Source organism: Pleurodeles waltl, chromosome 4_1, assembly GCF_031143425.1.
Source record: "Pleurodeles waltl isolate 20211129_DDA chromosome 4_1, aPleWal1.hap1.20221129, whole genome shotgun sequence".
NCBI classification, from domain to species: Eukaryota; Metazoa; Chordata; class Amphibia; order Caudata; family Salamandridae; genus Pleurodeles; species Pleurodeles waltl.
Window position 1 is genome coordinate 452173840 of NC_090442.1, and position 27570 is coordinate 452201409.

Genomic DNA, 27570 nt, shown 5'->3' on the forward strand with positions numbered 1-27570 from the left:
GTGAGTCCTCTCAGCCTTCTGTCCAGTTTCAAGAATGTCTCCAGAATCTTCAATTGTGGGGAAAATTCCCCTGTACTTATACTAAGCTTACAGTGTGTTTTACAATGGGGAGGAGCGGGGGTTCCAACCAGTTACAACTGGTTCTGGGAGTGCCCTTTCTCTCCTCCAGCACAGGCTCCAAACATCAGTGGGGGTAAACAACCCTATTGTGCGAGGCCAGGGCACAGCCTTTACAAACGCAGGTGTGCTCCGCCTCTCCCTTCTCTCTGCCCAGGAAGGCTACACAATATATGGATGCACCTCTGTGACACCTCCACCCTCCCTGTGTACAGGCTGTCTGAAAAGTATGCACAAAGCCCCAACTGTCAGTATGCCCAGACGTGGATTGGAAGCAAGCTGCAAAACACCAGAGTCATAAGCACATATAAATGCTCACTTTCTAGAAGTAGCATTTCTGTGATAGTAATAAAAAATACACCTACACTAGTAATCAGCATTTCTTATCACTATCACAACAATACCAAACATGCCTATGCTACCCCTCATAAATCAGACAATACCACTTACACATAAGGCAGGGCATTTCCAATGCAATCCTATGAGAAGGCAGCACTCACAGCAGTGAGACACCACGTTAGGCTGTTTGTCACTACCAGGACAGGCCACGCTACCTGGCACATGTCCTGCCCTCTACATACATGGCACCCTGACCATAGGGCTAGCTAGGGTATACCTTAGGGGTGACTTACATGTAGTGAAAGTGGAGTTCTGGGCCTGGCAAGGGAATTCAGATGCCAGGTCCCTGTGGCAGAAAACTGCGCACACAGGCCCTGCGCTAGCAGGCCTGAGATAGGTTTGACAGGCTACTTCAGTGTGTGGCACAAGCTGCGCTGCAGGCCCACTAGTAGCATTTAATTTACAGGCCCTGGATATAGGGATGCTACTTTACAAGGGACTTATAGGTAAATTAAATATGCCAATTAGGTATAAGCCAATCATACTAATTTGACAAGTTAAAGCACATGCACTTTAGCACTGGTTAGCAGGGAAAAAGTGGTCAGAGTCAAAATATCCGCCAACAAAGGTCAGAAAAATAAGGAGGCAAAAAAAAGGCTAGGGAATGACCCTGTAAAAGGGCCAGGTCCAACAATGTTCTTATGTACAAAGTCTTGCCTCGTATTGTAGGGATAGTATGGATTTTATTACTAAGATACAGGATATTCCTTGGAGATCTAGCTATATTATGGCCACCATAAACATATTTTTATACACATGTATCAAACATGATTTAGGTATTAAGGCATGTGAACATTTTTTCAGGGAGAAACCATTAAGTCTATATGATCACTCTAAAATGCTCTTGAAAATGTTGAGATTTTGTTTAGAGAATGTTCATTCATGGGATGGTGGGAGACCCAATATCTGATGTCTGAAGAGAATGAAAGATGGAGACAACATGTCATTTTTTAGACAAGATATATTGATGATTTATTCATCATCTGGGATGGACCAGAGAGAATATTACAAGATTTTCTGAGTTGGCTATCGAATAGTGATTTTAATTTGAGCTTTACATACAAGAGTGATAGATCTGGTATGGAATTCTTGGTTGTGTTAGTAACAGTGTAAGGGGATACCCTTCATACCAGTCTCCTTAGAAAAAGTACGGCAGGCAATATCATTTTGCAAGCGAAAAGCCATCACCCACCACAATTAAAGTGGAGTATTCCGTATGGTGAAATACCCAGAGCCAAAAGGAATTGCAGTACGGCTCAGATTTTTCAAAAAGTACAAATGAATATGGTGGTGAGATTCAGATTAGGAGGAGGAGTTATCCGGTGAAAGTTATTGAGATGCTTGTGGAAAGGTTTCTAAAGTACAGCGAGATAGCCTCCTCATCCCCAAAAAACAGAAAAGAGAAGAAAACATTGTGAGATTTGTTTCTATCTACAATTCATATTCAGATCACGTGATGAGGATTATGAAACAGTACTGGCATTTGATGAGAGCAGACAGAATGACAGGTCAGTTGGTGAGTCCCTTTCCTAGAATGACATAAGTAGTTCACTGCGGGATATGCTGATATATAGCTATATGACTAGAAAGGAGGGTACATTCAGCAAGGTTTTCATAGATGTACCAAGGATAAGGCCATAGTGTCAATCGTAAGACATATGGTTTACCCACAGGTAAAGATGTTAAGATTAAGAAATTCATAACTGTAACTCTGATTTTACTGTTTATTTAATATCCTGTCCGTGTGGACTCCGATATGTGGGAAGCACAATTTTCCAGTGAAAAAATGTATCTTAGAACATTGGCGTGCCATGAAAAATAATGATGTGAACTATCCGGTGGCATGACATTGTAAACAAATACATGACGGAAAGATTGATGGCATGTCTTTTTTTTTTAATTGACAGGATGTTGCAGACTACGAGAGGACGAGAAAGGGAACACACTCTCAGGAACGTGGAATATGAGTACACAGATTAAACTGCAGATATCTGATGGGACTGAATTAGGATGAAGAACTATTTCGACATGTGGGCTGAGAAATTGAATAGGAATCTGAGTTTGATGAGATTTATTAAAGGATGGTGTCCATTTGTATATGTTTAATACAATCTAGGTTCTTCCATTCGATGTGTTGGTTTTGTTAAATTGGCTTTTTTGTATTATTATGCTCACACCACTTTAGGAATTGTTTTTGTATTGTAGTATGAGGAAGATTATAGTTGCAGAAATATTTTTTCCATATAAGAATTTATTGATGTATAGCTACTTGGTAAGATTTCATTTATGTAAAATTTTGATTTATTCTTTTGTATGAGTAATGTATATGTGTTGTAAAATTATGGGCGGTAATATTGGATAATATAGAAAAAAAAAACATGTTTTGTTTTGCATGAAGAAAGTGGATAGTATTTTCTTTATGTCTGTCAAACTGCATAATATAATTTCTAATAGTGATGGGGCTTTGTTGTAAAATGTTGGGCTAAGACTAAGACCGCAACGGTTCACATCAGCCGATACAGAACAGCCGATGATGAATATGAAATAAAACAATTTTGGAAAGCAGGTTTGGAGTGCCGGCTTTCCTTTTTTAAAAACTCGTGTAAGGCGATTATTATATTCACGGGTCCTGCACCCGCTGCCGAGCACCGACCCCGTTAGGCGGTTGTTGAAGTCAGGACAAACAGCAGGAAGTTTTGAATATTTATATATATATATATATATATATATATATATATATATATATATATATAGAGAGAGAGAGAGAGAGAGAGAGGGTAGTTATAGTTAGGTCCTACTTTCCATAGAAAAGTGATTTTATACTTGCCTATAACTTTGACCAATCTTCACAAAATTTTCTGAACAAGTGTCACGTTGAAACTTGTTGTGCAAGGAAAGGTCACCAGTGAAGCCAGCAGAGAAGGGGGGTGTCAAAAAAAGTGTGCTTCCCATGTTAATGGCAGACTCTTTAGACATGACTACAACCCGAACTACTCGATGGAGTTGGACCAAATTTGACAGAAAGGTAGCTTTTGCTCTGCAGATCACCTTTTTGTTATTTGGTGTAAATCCATTCAGTAATTTAAGAAATTCAGCGGTTATAGTTGGACTTGTTTCAAGTAACTATAACTCATGCCCTGCAATGCACTGCTGATTACTCCACATTTTACAGAACTCAGGACAACTTCTATAACATCATTATAAATATAAATGAAACATTAGCAGTCAAAATATTAAAGAAAAAAACTGTGGCTGGTGTAAGCGGTAGTTTTAGTTACCTTAAGACGCAAGTTACAGTTACTTGAAATAACTCTGACTATAACTGCTAAATTCATAGGGTTTTGTGCTAGTAAATTCAGAGCCTAACTATAATGTCCCTGTAAACTATGTTTTTTCAGTGAATTTGTATGTTTTTTTTGTGAACACAGATGTAAAAATAAGCAGTGACATGGATAGCCTTTGGCCAGGCCCTGCGGCCAACCCTCCTGCATGCACCCAAACCCAAGCTGCGAACGGCCTTTGGATGCATTGGGTGTTTTTTGTTTTTCAATTTTTCTCGGAATTTGCAGATCCACCCCTGGATTTGTGAATCATAGATGCGTGGATTGACCTGTGGATCCGCGAATCGGGCCAAAAAAAAAATAATTGGTCAACTTATTGCCCTCTAGGGGTCCGTAAGTGTCCTTAGATACCTTTATTCTGCCCCCATGTTTGTTTTTTCACTCAGCTTCTCCAACCCCTGAGCAGATGTGACAAACAAAATAGCCACTCACAAAAAACACAATCTGTGGACTAAGATCTAGCTTCCTGCCAAACTTGGAGTGATTCTGTCCAGCGGTTTGGGCTGTAGTCATGTCTAAATGTCCTAAGGAAAAATTGATGACGAAAACGCATTTTGGGAACCCCGTTGTCTCTGCCCTCTCTTGACAGATCACCCCAAAACATTTGAAGACAGCAGCTGAACTGACAAAAGTGTAATTTTTGAAAATGTTGTGAAGATCCGTCAAGCAGCGCCAAAGTTATAGGCAAAACAAAAAAGGCTCTGTCTTTGTAAACTAAGTCCTAGATATCAATCAAAATTATTCAATTGTTATTCTTTATGCTGCATTTGTGAGACTTATTGATCACATTATTTTTCTTGGTGCAATACCCTCCTTATGGTTTTATTTTTCCTTCATAGTTGATCATAACTGGTAAAAGCATTTCACCATCTATAGTTACTAAACTTTTTATGAGGTCATGTCTACCACCATTCAAGGCCTAATCCTGTGGGATTTGCAGTTGTAGTCCTTATGTTTTGAGCTGAACTTTGGAGTTCTATATAACTCTATGTCTTTAAAATAGATTACCATTCAAAGATAATTACAGGACATTTACTTAGAAGGAGGATGGATGAATAATGGTGGTAAATTAAATGTACATTGGAAAGAAGGTGCTATATGCAATTTAAATCTAGTACGCCAAGTAAACTTGCACACACAGTTATGGATTTTAGCTGTTGTTTGTGAAAATGTGTTGGAAGAAAATGCACAGTTGCATAGCATTCAACCTTTTCTTGGGATGGTGAATTCCAAGCACACTCAACGAAGACAAAGTTCAGTGTCTAATTTAGGTAAAAATTATGCACTAAAATGCAGTAGATGGTCCTATTTTAACAAACTTTTTTTTGAAGAAAACCTCTGCCTGCATCCCATTTTTTTATAGCTATGCAATTTGGGCTAGGTATAAGAATATTCCAGTTTATCAATGGCCGTGGAATTTTTATTCGGTGTAAGAAATTGGACTATTGGTTGATTTATGCGAAAGTCCCACTTAGGCAACATCCACACTCCTTGTCAGGGTGAACCATAAATATCACTAAATTAACCTGTGCCTATACCCTCTGGTAGCTTGGCACAAAGGCAATCAGGCTCAACTTAGAGGCAATCTGTAAAGTGTTTTTGCAGCATACAAACAGTATTAAAGTGAAAACACAACGCAAGAAAAATCCCAAGCTAAATAAAAAATAGAGTGAATTTGAGTGAATAAATAGGACACTGAACCAAATTTAATTCAATCAGAAAAACTGATTTCTACACTTTTTAATGAAAAATAGCACCTAAAATTTAAAAACACCAACCTCAGGTATCGCATCGACTGTGCCAAAATGTTTTGCTTGACTAAAGACTGAGCTGAAACACTCATGCACTGACAAAAATCTCTGGAATGCGCTTCTTAGTCCAATGAAGACATTTATTATTTCACTACGCTAGGTTCCTAAAAGGGGATTAGCTTGCTGAAAGCACACATATAAAAATGGTCACAGCAATGTAATGAAATAATGTACAACTGATTCTCCACTGTAATATACACAGCAAATATATGTGTCTATATTATTAAAAAATATTCATCACAATGAGAAAAGGGCATCACTGCTTCATCTCCCTCCTATTCAGAATCGGATCGCCAGACCCCAGAATCGATCGAGGAGAGAGAGATCAATTATCCTCATGGGAAGGATGGCACACTCCAGCGTCCTGGATGTGCCTGGGATCTGCAAACATTCTCTGTCCCGATCCATCTGGTCTCGGCCTCTTATACTTTGAACAAAAAAGAAAGGAAAAGTCTAGAACTTTCCTTTCCCTGCAGAAGTTTATTTATTCCAAAAATGCTGATTGCTTTTGGCCTGCTTTGAAAATAACACGTCAGGACATGACCACAATCCCAAGATGCCAATCCAAAACAAGTCCGTTCCCTTTCGTCTGAGTACATTCTTATCAGCCTACGCCCTTGGTGGGAAAAACACGAAGAATAAAAACATTTGCACATTGTACAATGTGGAAAACTACTTGCAACTTTTAACGTAGCAGTGTCTAATGCTAAGATAAAGTCAATAGGCAAAATGAAGCTGGTGGTCACTAATGTGCCAGTGTTGTGCTAGGCTAAGTGCAACGTGGAGTCAGTGGTCAAAACTCACATATCATTACACTGGGCAAAGTCAAAGTCAACCATGATGGAGCGTGGGTCAGGTACACAAGGTGTATTGAGCTGAGTCTCTGCTTACCATCAAAAGTAGTCACTTTTTTGGAAGTTGGAAATCTCCAGCAGGATGAAGCTGCAAATGTAGCTGAAGAGGAATTCATGAGGTCAGACCTTCAATGAGAGCTTCAGCTGAACAGGATTTGCTGCTGTACAGAAGTACATAGCAGGACCTAACGCAAAGTCAGGCAAACTGGTGATGCATTTTGGAGGGAGTTTGCTGGCCTTCTTTCGGTCTTCTTCTGGTTCTCAGGGCATTTGTTGGTGAAAATATTTTAGGTTTAGGCAGTAAGATCATTGTTAACACCGCTTCCACAGATCCAGGACATAGGGGTACTACTCGGGGGCACCATTCGGGGGCTAGGACTCACTCCAGCAGAGGCCAGGTACACAGATCAAGGTCTATAGAACTTGTTGTAACCCTGTAGCTCACACAGCAGGCAAGCTAAATGGCCATTGGAGTCACTTCTAGTGGTCCTGGGTTCAATGAGATTGTTCCTTTCTCCGTTAAGCAGCAGGACAGGTCTTCAAGCATGCAGTCCAGTCCTCTGGTAGCAGCAGGGCAGTCCTCTGGGAGTCCAGGGAGTCCCAAAGTCTTCCACATGTCCAGGAGTGTAGTGAAAAGGTGTTCTGAGAGTCAATATTTATACCTAGTACCAGCCTTGGAAGTGGGGACTTTCGTACACAGCCCCCATATCTGACTCTGTATTTCCATTTGCTTGTTATAAATATCTAGTTATCACTTGTGGGAGCATAGAAGATCCACAACCCAAGTGGTTTATATTTCAGGGTTAAGCAGTGTTACCCCTAAGGAAGTGTTCCTCCTACCATTGATCACATTTAGAGGTGCCTTACCACAAAGACAGACCTTCTCACAATTTTCTTTCTATTTCTTTAGAAAAACCCTAGTTCGACATTTATGATAGTGGCTGAAAATAAAAAAAACTCCCTTCTCTCACCTTATGCAGCCTCCTGGTTTTCTGTCCATGGGGTACAGTCCTCATTACGTAGGCAATGCAAGATTTGATATTTGTATTTGTCTGCTGTATTATGATCCTTTTATATCCTATGGTGATTGTAATATGACAGGCAGGATATCCGTCATGTTTGTGATGAAGTATTCCATCCTCCAAGTTTTAAAGGAGGCCCTAAATAAGTGTCAGGAGATTACCTATTAACTCAAACTTCCACAGGAGCAGATGCCTTTTACCCAACTCCCTCCAACAGATGCGTGCTCAGACTTTACTGATTATCTGAACCTTGCATCCACTAGGGAGAAAGGGGAATGGGAATAGAAAAATGGAGATCGCCTCCAGATCCAGTTCCAGCCTGTGTTTCCCCACTTGAAGATAAGATATTCAGTGTGTGCTACTGTAACCTGCACCTTTCTTCTTACTGGGATTTCTTTAAAGGACGGGCCTGCAGTCGGTTGATAAGAGATAAGAGCATAGATAAGTATATTCCTACTGCACGTTCAAATGTTCAGCCATTCACATTCACATTCACCAAATTCTATCATTCTCCTAACCTGGGTCTTTTGAGAGACTAGCCTCTCTCTAAGAGAACAATGTTAACTTAATATCTTCTTTTCTCCAGGAGTCAGAGGTATCCAAGGTTCTCTGGAGAACAGTTCAAAGGTTCACAAATATACAAACTACTAATGTTTTTTACAGGAAACAAAAAATCCTTGTCAAGGTTCAGTTTTTCCATCACAGTCTCTAGGAATTAGTCTGAGCACTACAAATTGTCTCTAAGACTAGCAAGTCTGCAAGGCGAAGAGTTTTTGAATACATATGTACATATATATTGGCAAGTCTGGAAATCTTACAAAATGATTCCTTACTGCAGTTGCTTGAAGTTCTGTTAAGCCAAAATGAATTCTCCTCAGAAATCCGATAGCCAGTTGTTGGAAGAAGGAAGAAATTCAGCTTCTCCATAAGGGAAAAAGTAGCTGGTGTACACACCGTAACAAGAACAAGAATTAATTACTCAAAACTGGAAGAATTCTCTATGAAACAAAGTACCTCAGGAACACTGCTCATTCTCCTCAGGATGACAGTTGCAGTTCAGGGCTCCCAGAGAGAAACAGCCGGAGGAAAGCTTCAGCACGAGACTAAGGTAGAAACACCAGAGCGCTGACCTCACAAGGATTTGCGGTCACCATCTTGAGTGGCAATTAAACCTGAAGAAGCTAGTTCTAAGAACAGCCTCATCAAGAGCCACTGGGAGTGAGGACGCTGCTTCAACCAACATGGGTACAAGGAAAAGGGGAATCGTTTTTGCTGAGGGAAGAACTTAACAACACTGTCAATAGTTTTCCTGACTATCAGGTGCATTGGGCCTGATTACAACTTTGGAGGAGGTGTTAATCCGTCCCAAAAGTGACGGTAAAGTGACGGATATACCACCAGCCGTATTACGAGTTCCATAGGATATAATACACTCGTAATACGGCTGGTGGTATATCCGTCACTTTACCGTCACTTTTGGGACGGATTAACACCTCCTCCAAAGTTGTAATCAGGCCCATTATGTTTAATGAATGGAGGACACTGTTCCCAAGGTTTCTGTCTAGGAAGAGTAGAGGATTCCATTCCACAAACTTCCAAAGCATTGGAAATTGGACTATTGGTAAGTACCTAATCTTAGCAATAGGCCACAAACCTCACAAGGTCCAGTCAAGGTCTCAAGAAATTAATCCTGGCTCAACCCTTGGTAGCTTCGCAATGAGCAGTTAGGCTTAACTTAGGAGACAGGTGTGTAAAGCATGTAATATCAATAAAACAGTAAATAAGTAAAAGACAAAACAATAAAAATCAAACACAAATTTATAGACATAGATTATATTTTTATCTTTACAATGATAATAAATGACAAAAAAACAATAAAGGGAACAGAAGATATTAATTTTTAAAGATTAAGGTGGTCATTATGACGGTTAACGTGGTGGTATCACCGCCAACAGGTTAGCGGTAATGGTTGTCAAATTATGACCATGGCGGTGACCCCTCCCATAGATAGCCAATGTACCACACCAACTACTAAACACAGCGGTAGTCACCTACAGGCAGGTGGAAGACAAGGATCCACCCACCACATTATGACATAGCATACCGCCACGATTTCCGGGGCGGTAGCAGCAACACCAAAGGCCTGGCGGAAACACATCATTTAAAAGGAGCCACTGACCTCCAGGGACACACAAGAGTCAGCAGTCGCCATGGAACCTGATCTGCAAGCATTCCCAATGCTGTACCATGCCATGGCCATCCTGGAGCACCAACGCCGACAAGAATGACAACAATGAGAACAGCCGCCTAGCACACAAGGGAGGGAGGGAGAGGGAGGAGTGTGACACACACACACACAACATACACCATAAACACACCTTACACACACCACACACCCAAAAACACATGGGCAGAAGTATAACAGTAACAGAGAGTAAATGAACACAGGACACATACACAGTTCCAACCACTGTATTCCTTTTGTATGAATATGTTAAATGCAAAAACATGCAGGCCCAAGGGACAGTCCAAAGTCACTAATGCCCATAGGGTAAAGTCCAAGCTCCAACTTGACTCCTGACAACATTCAGGCCCCCATTATGAGATTGGCGGCAAATGCCGCCTACTGCCACGGCAACGGCTGCCTACATACTGTCGCCGTGGCTACCGACCGTCCTTGGCATTATGACCGTAGACTGAATTCCGCCAGAAGGCTGGCAGAATTCCATTTACGGTCATGGCGGCGGATGGAGGTAAGGTGGTGATGCTGCCATCAGCAGTGCCACACCAGCAAAACACAGCCCACCATATCATGTTCCATAATATGTCCTGGCGGTGTTTTGCTGGCGGACACTGCTGCTGGCAGCAGCGCTGCGTCCCGTCTCCTGTCGGGGGACCCCCTGCATGCAGGTAAGTCGGGTGCTCCTCAGGGTCCCCCGACAGGAGAGAGAGGATGGGGGTGTTGTGTGCGTGTGTGGGGATGTGTGTGACTGTGTGTGTATGCGTGCATGCATGTGTGCATGGGTGGGTGTGAGTGTATGTGCATGTTGTGTCGTGTGAGTGTGTGTGTGCCTGGATGAATGTTTGTGACTGTTACTGTGAGTGTGTATGAATTTATGAATGTGTGTATGTGTGTGTGTATCGGTGTTTATGTATGTGCGTGTATGTATGTAAATATGTGGGGGGTTGGCAGAGGAAGGGGGAGGGTGGTGGAAGACAGTGGGGAGTGGAGGGGGCAGGAGAGACCCCTATCTGTGCCAGGGAAGGAATTCCCTGGCACTGATAGGGCCTACCGCCATGGTTTCAGTGGCGGTACAGAAACCACTGAAACCGTGGCAGTGGGTTGGGTCAAAATTCCATGGGCGGTCTAGTGACGGCCGCTGGGCTGGAGACTATCTCCAGCCCAGCGGTCTTTAGCGCCGTGGCGGTCGGTGTGGTACATTGGCAGTTTGGCTTTGGCCAAACCGCCAACGCCTTAATAGTGGAGGTAGGTACCGCCAGCCTGTTGGTGGTAATACCTCCACTATACCACCAGCCGCCGGGTCGTAATGATCCCCTCAGACTCCACTGTTCAGGGGCATCATGTTGCAAATGGGCAGGCACCTCAGCGGGCACGGCTGGAGGGTGGGTGTGGGTTGCAAATCATTGTGAGGGGGCCCCTAACCCACTGGTTCTGGAGGGAGGTTCCTGCCCAAAGGTTGAGGGTGGGGCTTCCTGCCCACAGGATGAGGAGGAGGCTGTCTGCTCACTGGTTCTGCAGTGGGCTTTCTGCCCACTGGTTCTGGAGGGGGCTTCCTGCCCACGGGATGAGGAGGGGGCTTCCTGCCCACTGGTTCTGGATGGGGCTGCCTAACCATTGGTTCTGGACAGGGTTCCTGACCACTGGTTCTGGTGAGGGCTTCCTGCCCACTGGTTCTGGAGGGGGCTTCCTGCTTGCAGGTTGAGGATAGGGCTTCCTGCCCACAAGTTGAGGCTGGGGCTTCCTGCCCGCAGGATGAGGAGGTGTCTGCCTGCTCACTGGTTATTGATGGTGCCCCTTGTCCCCGCTCAGGTTAATAGGGTGGTTCCGGATGCTGCTCTTTGGCCTCTGGTTCCGGATGCTTCTCCTTGGCACAATATTGAGCGGGGGCTCCTTGGCAATGGTTTCCAGTGTAGCCTCCTTGTCCAGGTTTTTCTGTGAGGCCTCCTTGTCCAGGGATTTTTGCGGGGCCTCCTTGTCCAGGGATTTCTGTAGGGCCTGAGTGGCCTTTGATTTCTGGGGGGCATACTTGGTCTTTAATTTCTGGGGGGCCTCCTTGGCCTTGGATGTCTGGGGGGGCCACCTTTGCCTTGGATATCTGAGGGGCCTTCTTGGTCTTTGAATTTTGTGGGGCCTGCTCGGGCAGGGATTTTGTTGGGGCCTCCTTGGCCCTGGGTTTTGGAGGTGGTCCCATGGTCTTGCCAGTCTGTTTGGGAGGGAGCAGCACTGGAGTCCTCCATTTGGGGGGAGGATTGTCCTTATTGTAGGGGTCTGAAATCTTACCCATGTGCCCCTTAGTGGCAGCTGGAGACTTTGGGGGAGGAGCTGTGTCGGTCTGGGTGCCTGAGGTACTGGGCTGGGGTGGTGTGACCTTCCTCCTACAGGCAAGAGGAGGGAGAGGGAGGGAAGAGGTCAAGACTGGCAAGAAAAAGCTTCTTAGGAACAATGGGGTGGGATGCGGTCGGAGGATGGATGGGAGTGGAGGTAGAGTGAGTGGTAGTAGGAGGAGGAGGTATGCTGGACTTGGGTGCAGGTTTATGGACAGTGTGCATGTGTGACGTGGATGTCTGTTGGGGGCCTGAGTGCGAGTGTGTGTATATTACTGGAGGGGGCAGACAGGATTAGGGAGGACAAACATGACATGTGTATGAATGTTGTGGTGGTGTCTGCAAGTGAGGTGGGTGTGCTGCATGAGGTGGTGGTGTTGGTGACTGCGCATGTGGTGTGTGGGCTACAGGTCTGTTGTTGTGGTGACTGTGGGCAAGGCTGTGCAGGTGACAGGATCTGGGACTGTTGATGCAGTGCATGCAGGTGTGAGTGAGTATGTGACTGCGAGGGAAGTGGAGGAGAGGGAGACAGTGAAAGCAGTGGATGATGTGTGTGCATCTGTCTGTTGGCTGGGGGAGTGCTTGTGGACTGAAGTGTGCTGTTTGTGTTTGCCTTTGCGAGTCCTGTGTGTTGTTCTGGGTGCATGCTTGTCAGAATGTGTACATGGGATGGGTTTGGGGTGAGGAGACTGGGACTAGGTAGTGGTAGTTGGAAGGGGGATGGATGAAACAGGGACACTGGCTGCCATCAGTGAAGAGGCCAGAGCCTGAAATGATCTCTGTAGGGCTGCTAACCCACTGTAGATGACCTCAAGGAAGGCATTGTGAGTTGACGGCCCTACAGAGATGGATCTGAGGAGGTCAATAGCCTCCTCACTGAGGACAGCAGGGCTGACTGGGGCAGGGCCTGAGGTGCCTGGGGTCAAGGAGATGCCTACTGTAAGGAAATGCCTCCTTGGCATGGTTGCCCCCTGACTTTTTGCCTTTGCTGATGCTATGTTTACAATTGAAAGTGTGCTGAGGCCTGCTAACCAGGCCCCAGCACCAGTGTTCTTTACCTAACCTGTACTTTTGTATCCACAATTGGCAGACCCTGGCATCCAGATAAGTCCCTTGTAACTGGTACTTCTAGTACCAAGGGCCCTGATGCCAAGGAAGGTCTCTAAGGGCTGCAGCATGTCTTATGCCACCCTGGAGACCTCTCACTCAGCACAGACACCCTGCTTGCCAGCTTGTGTGTGCTAGTGAGAACAAAACGAGTAAGTCGACATGGCACTCCCCTCAGGGTGCCATGCCAGCCTCTCACTGCCTATGCAGTATAGGTAAGACACCCCTCTAGCAGGCCTTACAGCCCTAAGGCAGGGTGCACTATACCATGGGTGAGGGTACCAGTGCATGAGCATGGTACCCCTACAGTGTCTAAACAAAACCTTAGACATTGTAAGTGCAGGGTAGCCATAAGAGTATATGGTCTGGGAGTTTGTCAAACACGAACTCCACAGCACCCTAATGGCTACACTGAAAACTGGGAAGTTTGGTATCAAACTTCTCAGCACAATAAATGCACACTGATGCCAGTGTACATTTTATTGCAAAATACACCCCAGAGGGCACCTTAGAGGTGCCCCCTGAAACTTAACCGACTATCTGTGTAGGCTGACTAGTTCCAGCAGCCTGCCACACTAGAGACATGTTGCTGGCCCCATGGGGAGAGTGCCTTTGTCACTCTGAGGCCAGTAACAAAGCCTGCACTGGGTGGAGATGCTAACACCTCCCCCGGGCAGGAGCTGTAACACCTGGCGGTGAGCCTCAAAGGCTCACCCCTTTGTCACAGCACCGCAGGACACTCCAGCTAGTGGAGTTGCCCGCCCCCTCCGGCCCGGCCCCCACTTTTGGCGGCAAGGCCGGAGAAAATAATGAGAATAACAAGGAGGAGTCACTGGCCGGTCAGGACAGCCCCTAAGGTGTCCTGAACTGAGGTGACTCTAACTTTTAGAAATCCTCCATCTTGCAGATGGAGGATTCCCCCATTAGGGTTAGGCTTGTGACCCCCTCCCCTTGGGAGGAGGCACAAAGAGGGTGTACCCACCCTCAGGGCTAGTAGCCATTGGCTACTAACCCCCCAGACCTAAACTCGCCCTTAAATTTAGTATTTAAGGGCCACCCTGAACCCTAGAAAATTAGATTCCTGCGACAACAAGAAGAAGGACTGCCCAGCTGAAAACCCCTGCAGAGGAAGACCAGAAGACAACAACTGCCTTGGCTCCAGAAACTCACCGGCCTGTCTCCTGCCTTCCAAAGAACTCTGCTCCAGCGACGCCTTCCAAAGGGACCAGCGACCTCTGAATCCTCTGAGGACTGCCCTGCTTCGACGACGACAAGAAACTCCCGAGGACAGCGGACCTGCTCCAAAAAGACTGCAACTTTGTTTCAAGAAGCAGCTTTAAAGAACCCTGCAACTCCCCGCAAGAAGCGTGAGACTTGCAACACTGCACCCGGCGACCCCGACTCGGCTGGTGGAAAACCAACACCTCAGGGAGGACCCCCGGTCTACTCTACGACTGTGAGTACCAAAACCTGTCCCCCCTGAGCCCCCACAGCGCCGCCTGCAGAGGGAATCCCGAGGCTTCCCCTGACCGCGACTCTCTGAAACCTAAGTCCCGACGCCTGGAAAAGACCCTGCACCCGCAGCCCCCAGGACCTGAAGGACCGGACTTTCACTGCAGAAGTGACCCCCAGGAGTCCCTCTCCCTTGCCCAAGTGGAGGTTTCCCCGAGGAAGCCCCCCCTTGCCTGCCTGCAGCGCTGAAGAGATCCCGTGATCTCTCATTGACTTACATTGCGAACCCGACGCTTGTTCTGACACTGCACCCGGCCGCCCCCGCGCCGCTGAGGGTGAAATTTCTGTGTGGGCTTGTGTCCCCCCCCGGTGCCCTACAAAACCCCCCTGGTCTGTCCTCCGAAGACGCGGGTACTTACCTGCAAGCAGACCAGAACCGGGGCACCCCCTTCTCTCCATTATAGCCTATGCGTTTTGGGCACCACTTTGAACTCTGCACCTGACCGGCCCTGAGCTGCTGGTGTGGTAACTTTGGGGTTGCTCTGAACCCCCAACGGTGGGCTACCTTGGACCAAGAACTGAACCCTGTAAGTGTCTTACTTACCTGGTAAAACTAACAAAAACTTACCTCCCCCAGGAACTGTGAAAATTGCACTGTGTCCACTTTTAAAATAGCTATTTGTGAATAACTTGAAAAGTATACATGCAATTGAAATGATTCAAAGTTCCTAATGTACTTACCTGCAATACCTTTCAAACAAGATATTACATGTTAAATTTGAACCTGTGGTTCTTAAAATAAACTAAGAAAAGATATTTTTCTATAACAAAACCTATTGGCTGGATTTGTCTCTGAGTGTGTGTACCTCATTTATTGTTTATGTGTATGTACAACAAATGCTTAACACTACTCCTTGGATAAGCCTACTGCTCGACCACACTACCACAAAATAGAGTATTAGTATTATCTATTTTTACCACTATTTTACCTCTAAGGGGAACCCTTGGACTCTGTGCATGCTATTCCTTACTTTGAAATAGCACATACAGAGCCAACTTCCTACATTGGTGGATCAGCGGTGGGGTACAAGACTTTGCATTTGCTGGACTACTCAGCCAATACCTGATCACACGACAAATTCCAAAATTGTCATTAGAAATTGATTTTTGGAATTTGAAAAGTTTTCTAAATTCTTAAAAAGACCTGCTAGGGCCTTGTGTTAGATCCTGTTTAGCATTTCTTTTAGAGTTTAAAAGTTTGTTAAAAGTTTGAATTAGATTCTAGAACCAGTTTTAGATTCTTAAAAAGTATTCCAACTTTTAGAAGCAAAATGTCTAGCACAGATGTGACTGTGGTGGAACTCGACACCACACCTTACCTCCATCTACAGATGAGAGAGCTAAGGTCACTCTGTAAACTAAAGAAAATAGCAATGGGCCCCAAACCTACCAAAATACAGCTCCAGGAGCTTTTGGCAGAGTTTGAAAAGGCCAACCCCTCTGAGGGTGGCAACTCAGAGGATGAAGATAGTGACTTGGAGGGAAATTCCCCCCCTCCAGTCCGACTTAGGGAGAGCAGGGCTTCTCAAGCCCTGACTCCACAAATAATAGTCAGAGATGCTGGTTCCCTCACAGGAGGGACCAACAACTCTGAAATCACTGAGGATAACTCCAGTGAAGAGGACATCCAGTTAGCCAGGATGGCCAAAAGATTGGCTTTGGAAAGACAGATCCTAGCCATAGAGAGGGAAAGACAAGAGATGGGCCTAGGACCCATCAATGGTGGCAGCAACATAAATAGGGTCAGAGATTCTCCTGACATGTTGAAAATCCCTAAAGGGATTGTAACTAAATATGAAGATGGTGATGACATCACCAAATGGTTCACAGCTTTTGAGAGGGCTTGTGTAACCAGAAAAGTGAACAAATCTCACTGGGGTGCTCTCCTTTGGGAAATGTTCACAGGAAAGTGTAGGGATAGACTCCTCACACTCTCTGGAAAAGATGCAGAATCTTATGACCTCATGAAGGGTACCCTGATTGAGGGCTTTGGATTCTCCACTGAGGAGTATAGGATTAGATTCAGGGGGGCTCAAAAATCCTCGAGCCAGACCTGGGTTGACTTTGTAGACTACTCAGTCAAAACACTAGATGGTTGGATTCAAGGCAGTGGTGTAAGTAATTATGATGGGCTGTACAATTTATTTGTGAAAGAACACCTGTTAAGTAATTGTTTCAGTGATAAACTGCATCAGCATCTGGTAGACCTAGGACCAATTTCTCCCCAAGAATTGGGAAAGAAGGCGGACCATTGGGTCAAGACAAGGGTGTCCAAAACTTCCACAGGGGGTGACCAAAAGAAAGGGGTCACAAAACCTCCCCAGGGGAAGGGTGGTGAGACAGCCAAAAATAAAAATAGTCAAGAGTCTTCTACAGGCCCCCAAAAACCTGCACAGGAGGGTGGGCCCAGAGCCTCTTCACAAAACAATCCTGGGTACAAGGGTAAAAACTTTGATCCCAAAAAGGCCTGGTGTCGAAACTGTAGTCAGTCTGGACACCAAACTGGAGACAAGGCCTGTCCCAAGAAAGGTTCCACTCCAAACTCCAATCCAGGTAACACTGGAATGGCTAGTCTCCAAGTGGGATCAACAGTGTGCCCAGAGCAAATCAGGGTCCACACTGAAGCTACTCTAGTCTCTGAGGGTGGGGTGGATTTAGCCACACTAGCTGCCTGGCCTCCTAACATGCAAAAATACAGGCAGCAGCTCTTTATTAATGGGACAAGTGTAGAGGGCCTGAGGGATACAGGTGCCAGTGTCACCATGGTGACAGAGAAACTGGTTTCCCCTGGCCAATACCTGACTGGAAAAACTTATACAGTCACCAACGCTGACAATCAGACTAAAGCACATCCCATGGCAATGGTAACTTTAGAATGGGGAGGGGTCAATGGCCTGAAACAGGTGGTGGTCTCCTCAAACATCCCAGTAGACTGTCTGCTTGGAAATGACCTGGAGTCCTCAGCATGGGCTGAGGTAGAACTAAAAACCCATGCAGCCATGCTGGGTATCCCTGAACTGGTGTGTGTAAAAACAAGAGCACAATGCAAGGCACAGGGTGAAAAAGTAGAGCTGGAGTCTGGAAAAATGGCCCAGCCTACCAAGAGAAAAGGAAAGTCAGTTGGGAAACCAACTGCAACACAGTCAGAAAAAGAGAACCTCTCTTCTCAGGAAGAAGTTCTGCCCTCTGAGGGAACTGAGCCTTTGGAGCTTGAACCTTATCAGGTTGAGCTCTTAGGCCCAGGGGGACCCTCAAGGGAGGAGCTGTGTAAGGGACAAGAAACCTGTCCCTCTCTTGAAGGCCTTAGGCAGCAAGCTGCTGAAGAGTCCAAGGGCAAGAAAAATGGAACACATAGGGTCTATTGGGAAGATGGACTCCTGTACACTGAGGCCAGAGACCCCAAACCTGGTGCAACTAGGAGAGTTGTAGTGCCTCAGTCGTTCAGAGAGTTTATTGTGACCTTAGCCCATGATATTCCCCTTGCTGGGCATTTGGGACAAACCAAGACGTGGGAGAGGTTAGTCAACCACTTCTACTGGCCCAATATGTCCCAGAAGGTTAAGGAGTTTTGCCTCTCCTGCCCCACCTGTCAATCCAGTGGTAAGACAGGTGGGCACCCAAAGGCCCCCCTCATTCCACTTCCAGTGGTGGGGGTCCCCTTTGAAAGAGTGGGTGTGGACATAGTTGGTCCACTAGAACCTCCCACAGCCTCAGGAAATATGTACATCCTAGTAGTAGTGGATCATGCTACTAGGTATCCTGAAGCTATTCCCCTTAGGTCGACTACTGCCCCTGCAGTAGCCAAGGCCCTCATTGGTATCTTTACCAGAGTGGGTTTCCCTAAGGAGGTGGTGTCTGACAGAGGTACCAACTTCATGTCAGCATACCTAAAACACATGTGGAATGAGTGTGGGGTGACTTACAAATTCACTACACCATACCATCCACAAACTAATGGCTTAGTTGAGAGATTCAACAAGACATTAAAAGGCATGATCTTGGGGCTCCCTGAAAAACTCAAAAGGAGATGGGATGTCCTCTTGCCATGTCTGCTTTTTGCTTACAGAGAGGTGCCACAGAAGGGAGTAGGATTCTCACCCTTTGAACTTCTGTTTGGTCACCCTGTAAGGGGACCACTTGCTCTTGTTAAAGAAGGCTGGGAGAGACCTCTTCATGAGCCTAAACAAGACATAGTGGACTATGTACTTGGCCTTCGCTCTAGAATGGCAGAGTACATGGAAAAGGCAACCAAAAACCTTGAGGCCAGCCAACAGCTCCAGAAGTTTTGGTATGACCAAAAGGCTGCAATGGTTGAGTTCCAACCAGGGCAGAAAGTCTGGGTTCTGGAGCCTGTGGCTCCCAGGGCACTCCAGGACAAATAGAGTGGCCCTTACCCAGTGCTAGAAAGGAAGAGTCAGGTCACCTACCTGGTGGACCTGGGCACAAGCAGGAGCCCCAAGAGGGTGATCCATGTGAACCGCCTTAAGCTCTTCCATGACAGGGCTGATGTAAATCTGTTGATGGTAACAGATGAGGATCAGGAGGCAGAGAGTGAACCTCTCCCTGATCTTCTGTCATCAGACCCAAAGGATGGCTCAGTAGATGGAGTGATCTACTCAGACACCCTCTCTGGCCAACAGCAAGCTGATTGTAGGAGAGTCCTACAACAGTTTCCTGAACTCTTCTCCTTAACCCCTGGTCAGACACACCTGTGTACCCATGATGTGGACACAGGAGACAGCATGCCTGTCAAAAACAAAATCTTTAGACAGTCTGACCATGTTAAGGAAAGCATCAAGGTGGAGGTCCACGAGATGCTGGAATTGGGAGTAATTGAGCGCTCTGACAGCCCCTGGGCTAGCCCAGTGATCTTAGTCCCCAAACCTCACACCAAAGATGGAAAGAAAGAGATGAGGTTTTGTGTGGACTACAGAGGGCTCAACTCTGTCACCAAGACAGATGCTCATCCCATTCCTAGAGCTGATGAGCTCATAGACAAATTAGGTGCTGCCAAATTCTTAAGTACCTTTGACTTGACAGCAGGGTACTGGCAAATAAAAATGGCACCTGGAGCAAAAGAGAAAACAGCATTCTCCACACCTGATGGGCATTATCAGTTTACTGTTATGCCCTTTGGTTTAAAGAATGCCCCTGCCACCTTCCAAAGGTTGGTGAATCAAGTCCTTGCTGGCTTGGAGTCCTTTAGCACAGCTTATCTTGATGATATTGCTGTCTTTAGCTCCACCTGGCAGGATCACCTGGTCCACCTGAAGAAGGTTTTGAAGGCTCTGCAATCTGCAGGCCTCTCTATCAAGGCATCCAAATGCCAGATAGGGCAGGGAACTGTGGTTTACTTAGGCCACCTTGTAGGTGGAGGCCAAGTTCAGCCACTCCAACCCAAGATCCAGGCTATTCTGGACTGGGTAGCTCCAAAAACCCAGACTCAAGTCAGGGCATTCCTTGGCTTGACTGGGTATTACAGGAGGTTTGTGAAGGGATATGGATCCATTGTGACAGCCCTCACTGAACTCACCTCCAAGAAAATGCCCAAGAAAGTGAACTGGACTGTGGAATGCCAACAGGCCTTTGACACCCTGAAACAAGCAATGTGCTCAGCACCAGTTCTAAAAGCTCCAGATTATTCTAAGCAGTTCATTGTGCAGACAGATGCCTCTGAACATGGGATAGGGGCAGTTTTGTCCCAAACAAATGATGATGGCCTTGACTAGCCTGTTGCTTTCATTAGCAGGAGGTTACTCCCCAGGGAGCAGCGTTGGAGTGCCATTGAGAGGGAGGCCTTTGCTGTGGTTTGGTCCCTGAAGAAGCTGAGACCATACCTCTTTGGGACTCACTTCCTAGTTCAAACTGACCACAGACCTCTCAAATGGCTGATGCAAATGAAAGGTGAAAATCCTAAACTGTTGAGGTGGTCCATCTCCCTACAGGGAATGGACTTTATAGTGGAACACAGACCTGGGACTGCCCATGCCAATGCAGATGGCCTTTCCAGGTTCTTCCACTTAGAAAATGAAGACTCTCTTGGGAAAGGTTAGTCTCATCCTCTTTCGTTTGGGGGGGGGTTGTGTAAGGAAATGCCTCCTTGGCATGGTTGCCCCCTGACTTTTTGCCTTTGCTGATGCTATGTTTACAATTGAAAGTGTGCTGAGGCCTGCTAACCAGGCCCCAGCACCAGTGTTCTTTACCTAACCTGTACTTTTGTATCCACAATTGGCAGACCCTGGCATCCAGATAAGTCCCTTGTAACTGGTACTTCTAGTACCAAGGGCCCTGATGCCAAGGAAGGTCTCTAAGGGCTGCAGCATGTCTTATGCCACCCTGGAGACCTCTCACTCAGCACAGACACCCTGCTTGCCAGCTTGTGTGTGCTAGTGAGAACAAAACGAGTAAGTCGACATGGCACTCCCCTCAGGGTGCCATGCCAGCCTCTCACTGCCTATGCAGTATAGGTAAGACACCCCTCTAGCAGGCCTTACAGCACTAAGGCAGGGTGCACTATACCATGGGTGAGGGTACCAGTGCATGAGCATGGTACCCCTACAGTGTCTAAACAAAACCTTAGACATTGTAAGTGCAGGGTAGCCATAAGAGTATATGGTCTGGGAGTTTGTCAAACACGAACTCCACAGCACCCTAATGGCTACACTGAAAACTGGGAAGTTTGGTATCAAACTTCTCAGCACAATAAATGCACACTGATGCCAGTGTACATTTTATTGCAAAATACACCCCAGAGGGCACCTTAGAGGTGCCCCCTGAAACTTAACCGACTATCTGTGTAGGCTGACTAGTTCCAGCAGCCTGCCACACTAGAGACATGTTGCTGGCCCCATGGGGAGAGTGCCTTTGTCACTCTGAGGCCAGTAACAAAGCCTGCACTGGGTGGAGATGCTAACACCTCCCCCGGGCAGGAGCTGTAACACCTGGCGGTGAGCCTCAAAGGCTCACCCCTTTGTCACAGCACCGCAGGACACTCCAGCTAGTGGAGTTGCCCGCCCCCTCCGGCCCGGCCCCCACTTTTGGCGGCAAGGCCGGAGAAAATAATGAGAATAACAAGGAGGAGTCACTGGCCAGTCAGGACAGCCCCTAAGGTGTCCTGAACTGAGGTGACTCTAACTTTTAGAAATCCTCCATCTTGCAGATGGAGGATTCCCCCAATAGGGTTAGGCTTGTGACCCCCTCCCCTTGGGAGGAGGCACAAAGAGGGTGTACCCACCCTCAGGGCTAGTAGCCATTGGCTACTAACCCCCCAGACCTAAACACGCCCTTAAATTTAGTATTTAAGGGCCACCCTGAACCCTAGAAAATTAGATTCCTGCGACAACAAGAAGAAGGACTGCCCAGCTGAAAACCCCTGCAGAGGAAGACCAGAAGACAACAACTGCCTTGGCTCCAGAAACTCACCGGCCTGTCTCCTGCCTTCCAAAGAACTCTGCTCCAGCGACGCCTTCCAAAGGGACCAGCGACCTCTGAATCCTCTGAGGACTGCCCTGCTTCGACGACGACAAGAAACTCCCGAGGACAGCGGACCTGCTCCAAAAAGACTGCAACTTTGTTTCAAGAAGCAGCTTTAAAGAATCCTGCAACTCCCCGCAAGAAGCGTGAGACTTGCAACACTGCACCCGGCGACCCCGACTCGGCTGGTGGAAAACCAACACCTCAGGGAGGACCCCCGGACTACTCTACGACTGTGAGTACCAAAACCTGTCCCCCCTGAGCCCCCACAGCGCCGCCTGCAGAGGGAATCCCGAGGCTTCCCCTGACCGCGACTCTCTGAAACCTAAGTCCCGACGCCTGGAAAAGACCCTGCACCCGCAGCCCCCAGGACCTGAAGGACCGGACTTTCACTGCAGAAGTGACCCCCAGGAGTCCCTCTCCCTTGCCCAAGTGGAGGTTTCCCCGAGGAAGCCCCCCCTTGCCTGCCTGCAGCGCTGAAGAGATCCCGTGATCTCTCATTGACTTACATTGCGAACCCGACGCTTGTTCTGACACTGCACCCGGCCGCCCCCGCGCCGCTGAGGGTGAAATTTCTGTGTGGGCTTGTGTCCCCCCCCGGTGCCCTACAAAACCCCCCTGGTCTGTCCTCCGAAGACGCGGGTACTTACCTGCAAGCAGACCAGAACCGGGGCACCCCCTTCTCTCCATTATAGCCTATGCGTTTTGGGCACCACTTTGAACTCTGCACCTGACCGGCCCTGAGCTGCTGGTGTGGTAACTTTGGGGTTGCTCTGAACCCCCAACGGTGGGCTACCTTGGACCAAGAACTGAACCCTGTAAGTGTCTTACTTACCTGGTAAAACTAACAAAAACTTACCTCCCCCAGGAACTGTGAAAATTGCACTGTGTCCACTTTTAAAATAGCTATTTGTGAATAACTTGAAAAGTATACATGCAATTGAAATGATTCAAAGTTCCTAATGTACTTACCTGCAATACCTTTCAAACAAGATATTACATGTTAAATTTGAACCTGTGGTTCTTAAAATAAACTAAGAAAAGATATTTTTCTATAACAAAACCTATTGGCTGGATTTGTCTCTGAGTGTGTGTACCTCATTTATTGTTTATGTGTATGTACAACAAATGCTTAACACTACTCCTTGGATAAGCCTACTGCTCGACCACACTACCACAAAATAGAGCATTAGTATTATCTATTTTTACCACTATTTTACCTCTAAGGGGAACCCTTGGACTCTGTGCATGCTATTCCTTACTTTGAAATAGCACATACAGAGACAACTTCCTACACCTACCCTCCTGGGTGAGCGGGCACGGCAACTCAGTGGGGGGCTACTGGGAGGATGGTGCTGGTACAGCGGGTGGCAGTAGAACCTGTAGCTGGGGTGGTTCCAGAGGGGTCCACCACCACTAGGGAGCTCCAATCGAACTACGAATCAGTCAGTGGTGTCACCTCCTGTCTCCGCCATGGTGCTCCCCTCGCCCTCTGTCCCACTGGTCCCCTGGGCGTAGGTGGACTCTGTGTCCTGGGCCCCGTGGGCTGCAGCTGCCTCACTCGTCAGTGCCCCTGCTCCTTCCCCAGATGATTCTAATGCACACATGGACAGGATGGCAAAAGGAGAGGGGGAGAGAGAGAAAGGGAGCACAGGATCAATCTCAGCACCAACAGCACAGATGGCATACACATCACTGTCACACACTGGGACTGAGAATGGGCAGTATGGACCACACTGGCAAACCATTGATTAAGTAGCACAGCATGTAGGAGCCAAACATTGCCAGCTACACACTAACTAGGACCAGCTAAGCCCTGTCTGACATGGGAAGCCACCTACCTAGCTACGTAATACATGCTTTACACCATATTACCCTGAGATGGACCATGCAGCAATATCTGAACTCGCATATTGGGGCATCCACTGACTAGTACCCTGAACCAAAATCCCATGCCAGGCAACAGAGATGGTTGACAAACACACTGTACTCACCCCCTTGTGGCTGCTGTGATTCCCTCAAGAGCCCATCCAGCTCTGGCTAGGCAACCACCAGTATGTGGACCATCAGGAGGGTCAGGTTCGGACAGGCACCCCTCCCTCATTGGGAGGCCATCCCCAGCTGGGCTCCAGCAGTCTTCCGGACCCAACGTATCAGGTCCTCCCACCGTTTCCTGCAGTGGGTGCTCCCCCTGCTATAGACACCCAGGGTCCACACGTCCTTGGTGATGGCACGGCACAATCCCTTCTTCTGATGGGTGTTGACCTGCAGGGGAAACACAGAAGGCAGTACACCATGAACCTGACAAGCCAGCCAGTCACACATATGGCCCACAAAAAGCATTTCCCCTCATCAGGCAAACACATGGCCCGTACCCCTGCATTGACACTGCCACCAGCCATACCTACCACCTGACACACTGCCAGCACACACACACACACATATCTTCATGCAATCATGGCGAATGCAACGTACCCATGGTGTACTCACCTGTTGGTCTGGAGACCCATACAACTGGCCCTACTGAGTAGGACCCCGTCCACGAGGCACTCCAACTCCTCCGACATGAAGGATGGGTCTCTTTCCCCTATTGCACGAGCCATGGCAGGTTGCAGACACAGGTCACAGCAGCACACGCAGTGGAGATGTCGTTCTGTGGAAAGTCAGGAATCAAGTGAAGTGGTAGAAAGGAAATGGCGATCATGGCCTCAGAGGTGAACACTATCACTGACGGCGTTGATCATCATTGGTTCCCATACCCCATAGAGGGCCATGTTAGCCAATGAGGAATTGCACGGTGGTGCAGACCGCGTTCCACCATGACGCAAACGTCAGCGTTGTGAGGTCACTTACACCTGTCCCTCAATACAGGACAGGTGGGTGCCATTTTCTAATGCTGGTACACATGTACAGATTGATTAGTGCATCATTGTAGTTGAATGTACTCACCTACACAGTTCCAGTGTCCAACATACAAACATGGTCTGTGTACACTGCTGTAGTGTGTTCATGGTTCCTGTTGTCACTCCTTTCTTACATTTGGGTCCCTTAGGTACAAACCACTGCAGATAAATAGGAGGAGGCAAGCACACATGTACAGAGTCCTTGTGGACTTGGCTACACTGGAGGACAGGTACATCATACTCACCTATCGTCTGGACAAGGCCACAATCACAGAGCTGTGTGAACGATTGGAGCCTGATCTGCTACCTGCTCTCCGTCGCATCACAGCAATCCCCCTTCTTGTGCAGGTACTCTTAGTGCTCCATTTCATGGCAACAGGCTCTTTCCAGGTGACAGTGGGCTTGGCCGCAGGGATGTCACAGCCAATGTTCTCTGGCACAATTACAGAGGCACAGAGTGTGGCTAATAGGTGAGCCTGTTTCCCCACCCAATGTTTGTGAATGTATGCATTCAGGAGTCATGGCCCATGCCATTGAGCAGGGCTAATGTGTGTCCCTTACTTCTTACAGGTGATTCCGGCTACCCAAACCTATCCGGGCTCATGACCCCTGTTAGGAATCTGCTAACAGGGGAAGCGAATTGATACAATGATGCTCATGGGCGTATCAGGAGATTTGTAGAAAGGACCTTCGGTCTCCTGAAGGCTAGGTTCAGGTGCCTCCATCTGACAGGTGGATCCCTATGCTACTCCCCTGAGAAGGTGTGCAGAATTGTTGTTGTGTGTTGCATGTTGCACAATTTAGCCCTCAGATAGCATGTACCCTATCTGCAGGAGGATGGGGTGACAATGCAGCTGTGGCAGAAGTGGACACTGAGGACAGAGAGGAGGAGGATGTGGACAACAGGTCACATTTGATCCAGCAGTACTTCCAATGACACTCAGGTAACACTATTGAACTAAACATTTCTACATTATAGTGTTGTACTGTGTGACTGCCCTTTATTGCAGATGTTGGTGTTGTTCCAACAGTGTACTGCTCTGACGTGTACAGACTGCTGAGACACACTTGTTGGATGGATCAACATGTTACTGGACATTTACACAGGATCATGCAGTTTATTACAGCTCATAACATTGTACATTACCTGTAAATAAAGCACTATTACTAAGTTGTGTCCAAGGATGTTTATTGAAAATTGTTCTACAATGGAAAGTGTAATAGAGTGAGGTGATGGTTGTGAATAATCCAGGGTGGTTGTCTGTTTGTAGCACTGGTCCAGTGTCCAAGGGGCCATAGAAAAGGGAGCAATGGCAGTTCAAAGTAAACAAGGTGACACAGTGGAACACAAGGGGGACATTTAGGAGGGGCTTATTTCCTGGTGGTGGTCTTGGTCTTGGCAAGTGTCTCTAGTGTCTGTCTGGGTCGCAGGTAACGTTTCCAGGGTAGTTCACCTTCTGCAGGGGGGGAGGTACTGGTGACCTGTGGGTCCTGTGGCACGGCCTCCTGCCCACTAGCTATAGCAGATGTGCAGGGCTGCTGAGTTGACTGGCTAGTGGAAGGGGCCAGCTGGTGTGATATGTATTCCCTCATGATGTTGGCCATATCACCCAGCTCCCCTGCTATGGAGACCATGGTGGTGTTCAGGGCCTACAATTCTTTCTTGATCTCCTGGTGGTGTTCCTCCTGCAGCCGCTGGTTCTCCCGCATGATGTCTGTCACCTGACCCATCTTGTCCTGGGATTGTTGGTAAGCCCCCAGGACATTAGTGAATGTCTCCCGGACAGTCAGTTCCCTGGGTCTGTCCTACACCTGGCACACAGCTGTCCTCCTAGTGTCCCTGGCCCCCTGTGCCTATGTCCACAGAACAGTGTGCCCACTGCCACTGACCCCAGGAACCTCATTGTCTTGCCTGTGAGGTTTGGACTGGTGTCCCTGTACAGGTGGACACACTGCTGATTGGCTTGTCCTGGGGACAGAGGTCTGGGGACACTGGGTAGCTGCTGTGGTGTTGGATACTGAGGGGGGAGGCTCTGTGATGGACTGGGTGTGGGCTGCGGTAGACAACTGACCAGTGATCCCTGATGGGCCAGGAGGTTTATCCAGATCCACAAGTCCAGAGTTGCTGTCATCACTGGGGCATCTTCTGGTGGGGGACTGGGTAGCGGTGGCACCTCCTCACAGCTGATATTGGCTGGGGTACCTGTGGGGATGTAAGTGGTGTATTATGCTACATTTCTGTCTGTATATTCTGCAGCCCTAGCTTCTTCTATATTGTTGCTGTTGCCCTGCCACCTTTGTTTGTGTATGGTGATGTATTGTGGGATTGTTAGTTCTCCATACTGAGCATGCATTGGTGGTGGATGTACATGCAGGGCTGGAAGGGATGTGCATGCAGTGGGTATGACTAGCAGGGCTTGTCATTTAGGTTAGTTAATTGTGGTGGTGCACTGTGTGGGATGGAG